This window comes from Procambarus clarkii, chromosome 40 (genome assembly GCF_040958095.1).
Source record: "Procambarus clarkii isolate CNS0578487 chromosome 40, FALCON_Pclarkii_2.0, whole genome shotgun sequence".
Taxonomy (NCBI): Eukaryota; Metazoa; Arthropoda; class Malacostraca; order Decapoda; family Cambaridae; genus Procambarus; species Procambarus clarkii.
In genome coordinates, this window is record NC_091189.1 from 30,756,556 (window position 1) to 30,761,139 (window position 4,584).

Here is a 4,584-nt window from a genome sequence, read left to right on the forward strand (position 1 = left end):
AGTTGTTGGACGCGGCTGCGCGCAGCCTGACGTATGAATCACAGCCTGGTTGACCAGGCATTCTTTGAAGGCGTTTGTCAAGGTATTTCGTGAGAACTGCGAGAGTCCGGCCAGTTATGCTTCTTACGTGTAGCGAGTGTGTTGAAAAGTCTCGGGCCCTTGATGTTGATAGTTCTCCCTCAACGTACATATTGCATCTCTGCGTTTTAACGGAGGTATTTTGCACATCCTGACATGCCTACTGGTCTCGTCTGATGTTATTTCTGTGTTCAGATTCGGAACTTTTAGTATCTTCCAGGTATTGTTTATTATGTATCTCTCGCCTGCGCTCCAGAGAATACAGGTTTAGAACTGTTTGGGGAATAATGATGTCTGACGACCTAACGTTTAGGGAGCATAACCAAGCAAATATTGCGTCAGCCAGAAAAATGATAGGATGGATTACGAGAACTTTAAATCCAGGGATCCCATCACAATGGTTGTACTCTTCAAGTCACTTGTGTTGTCCCGTCTTGAGTACTGCTCAGTACTCACTTCCCCCTTCAGAGCAGGAGAGATTACTGAAATAGAGGGAATACAGAGAACATATACGGCACGCATAGACGAGATTAAACACCTAAATTATTGGGATCGTCTCAAAGCTCTCCAAATGTACACTTTAGAAAGGATACGAGAGAGATACCATATAATATACACATGGAAAATACTGGAGGGTCAGGTCCCAAATCTACACAGTAAAATAACAACGTGCTGGAGTGAACGATATGGAAGAAAATGCAGAATAGAACCAGTGAAGAGCAGAGGTGCCATAGCCACAATCAGAGAACACTGTATAAACATCAGAGGTCCACGGCTGTTCAACGTCCTCCCAGCGACTATAAGAAATATTGCCGGAACAACCGTGGACATAGAGAAAACTGGACTGTTTTCTAAATGAAGTTCCGGATCAGCCGGGCTGTGGTGGGTATGTGGGCCTGCGGGCCGCTCCAAGCTACAGCCTGGTGGACCGGTCGGCCGAGCGGACAACGCGCTGGACTTGTGACCCTGTGGTCCTGGGTTCGATCCCAGGCGCCGGCGAGAAACAATGGGCAGAGTTTCTTTCACCCTATGCCCCTGTTACCTAGCAGTAAAATAGGTACCTGGGTGTTGGTCAGCTGTCACGGGCTGCTTCCTGGGGGTGGAGGCCTGGTCGAAGACCGGGCTGCGGGGACACTAAAAAGCCTCGAAATCATCTCAAGATAACCACTCTCTCACAAGTCAAGTCTGGCCTCGGGCCGGGCTTGGAGTAGAAGAACTTCCAGAACCCCATCAAGCAGGTGTCAGTAGACATGACACGTATTTAGATGTTGTTATTTCCACATAACCCGTCAATTGCCATGCACGTGTCCATAGCATGCAGAGTTATGTCATACATTCTCCTAAAATGACAGTACTTGTATCAAGTGTTTGGACCACAGTACCAATATGTAGTGTTGGACCTCATGAAAGTTCACGTTTTGTATTAGTGTAATTAACCCAAATGACACTCTTTAATTACAAGTGAAACTAAAGAACCTAACCTCTCTTAGGCCTAATGCACTCAGTGTTCAAAGTATAGAAATGTTGGAAGGTGTACTGGCGTAGTGTGGAGGACCGTCAACACCTGCAGTACTGGCGTAGTGTGGAGGACCGTCAACACCTGCAGTACTGGCGTAGTGTGGAGGACCGTCAACACCTGCAGTACTGGCGTAGTGTGGAGGACCGTCAACACCTGCAGTACTGGCGTAGTGTGGAGGACCGTCAACACCTGCAGTACTGGCGTAGTGTGGAGGACCGTCAACACCTGCAGTACTGGCGTAGTGTGGAGGACCGTCAACACCTGCAGTACTGGCGTAGTGTGGTGGAGGACCGTCAACACCTGCAGTACTGGCGTAGTGTGGAGGAGGACCGTCAACACCTGCAGTACTGGCGTAGTGTGGAGGAGGACCGTCAACACCTGCAGTACTGGCGTAGTGTGGTGGAGGACCGTCAACACCTGCAGTACTGGCGTAGTGTGGTGGAGGACCGTCAACACCTGCAGTACTGGCGTAGTGTGGAGGAGGACCGTCAACACCTGCAGTACTGGCGTAGTGTGGTGGAGGACCGTCAACACCTGCAGTACTGGCGTAGTGTGGTGGAGGACCGTCAACACCTGCAGTACTGGCGTAGTGTGGAGGACCATAAACACCTGCAGTACTGGCGTAGTGTGGAGGAGGACCGTCAACACCTCCAGTATTGGCGTAGTGTGGTGGAGGACCATCAACACCTGCAGTACTGGCGTAGTGTGGAGGAGGACCGTCAACACCTGCAGTATTGGCGTAGTGTGGTGGAGGACCATCAACACCTGCAGTACTGGCATAGTGTGGAGGACCATCAACACCTGCAGTACTGGCGTAGTGTGGTAGAGGACCATCAACACCTGCAGTACTGGCGTAGTGTGGAGGACCGTCAACACCTGCAGTACTGGCGTAGTGTGGAGGACCGTCAACACCTGCAGTACTGGCGTAGTGTGGTAGAGGACCATCAACACCTGCAGTACTGGCGTAGTGTGGAGGAGGACCGTCAACACCTGCAGTACTGGCGTAGTGTGGTAGAGGACCATCAACACCTGCAGTACTGGCGTAGTGTGGAGGAGGACCATCAACACCTGCAGTACTGGCGTAGTGTATTAGAGGACCATCAACACCTGCAGTACTGGCGTAGTGTGGTAGAGGACCATCAACACCTGCAGTACTGGCGTAGTGTGGAGGAGGACCGTCAACACCTGCAGTACTGGCGTAGTGTGGTAGAGGACCATCAACACCTGCAGTACTGGCGTAGTGTGGAGGAGGACCGTCAACACCTGCAGTACTGGCGTAGTGTGGAGGAGGACCATCAACACCTGCAGTACTGGCGTAGTGTATTAGAGGACCATCAACACCTGCAGTACTGGCGTAGTGTGGAGGACCGTCAACACCTGCAGTACTGGCGTAGTGTGGAGGACCGTCAACACCTGCAGTACTGGCGTAGTGTGGAGGACCGTCAACACCTGCAGTACTGGCGTAGTGTGGAGGACCGTCAACACCTGCAGTACTGGCGTAGTGTGGAGGAGGACCGTCAACACCTGCAGTACTGGCGTAGTGTGGAGGAGGACCGTCAACACCTGCAGTACTGGCGTAGTGTGGAGGAGGACCATCAACACCTGCAGTACTGGCGTATGTGGAGGAGGACCGTCAACACCTGCAGTACTGGCGTAGTGTGGAGGAGGACCATCAACACCTGCAGTACTGGCGTAGTGTGGTGGAGGACCATCAACACCTGCAGTACTGGCGTAGTGTGGTGGAAGACCGTCAACACCTGCAGTACTGGCGTAGTGTGGAGGACCATCAACACCTGCAGTACTGGCGTAGTGTGGTAGAGGACTATCAACACCTGCAGTACTGGCGTAGTGTGGAGGAGGACCGTCAACACCTGCAGTACTGGCGTAGTGTGGAGGAGGACCGTCAACACCTGCAGTACTGGCGTAGTGTGGTGGAGGACCGTCAACACCTGCAGTACTGGCGTAGTGTGGTAGAGGACCATCAACACCTGCAGTACTGGCGTAGTGTGGAGGAGGACCGTCAACACCTGCAGTACTGGCGTAGTGTGGTGGAGGACCGTCAACACCTGCAGTACTGGCGTAGTGTGGTAGAGGACTATCAACACCTGCAGTACTGGCGTAGTGTGGAGGAGGACCGTCAACACCTGCAGTACTGGCGTAGTGTGGAGGAGGACCGTCAACACCTGCAGTACTGGCGTAGTGTGGAGGAGGACCGTCAACACCTGCAGTACTGGCGTAGTGTGGAGGAGGACCGTCAACACCTGCAGTACTGGCGTAGTGTGGAGGAGGACCGTCAACACCTGCAGTACTGGCGTAGTGTGGAGGAGGACCGTCAACACCTGCAGTACTGGCGTAGTGTGGAGGAGGACCGTCAACACCTGCAGTACTGGCGTAGTGTGGAGGAGGACCGTCAACACCTGCAGTACTGGCGTAGTGTGGAGGAGGATCGTCAACACCTGCAGTACTGGCGTAGTGTGGAGGAGGACCGTCAACACCTGCAGTACTGGCGTAGTGTGGAGGAGGACCGTCAACACCTGCAGTACAGGCGTAGTGTGGAGGAGTACCGTCAACACCTGCAGTACTGGCGTAGTGTGGTAGAGGACTATCAACACCTGCAGTACTGGCGTAGTGTGGTAGAGGACTATCAACACCTGCAGTACTGGCGTAGTGTGGTAGAGGACTATCAACACCTGCAGTACTGGCGTAGTGTGGAGGAGGACCGTCAACACCTGCAGTACTGGCGTAGTGTGGAGGAGGACCGTCAACACCTGCAGTACTGGCGTAGTGTGGAGGAGGACCGTCAACACCTGCAGTACAGGCGTAGTGTGGAGGAGTACCGTCAACACCTGCAGTACTGGCGTAGTGTGGAGGAGGACCGTCAACACCTGCAGTACAGGCGTAGTGTGGAGGAGTACCGTCAACACCTGCAGTACTGGCGTAGTGTGGTGGAGGACTATCAACACCTGCAGTACTGGCGTAGTGTGGTA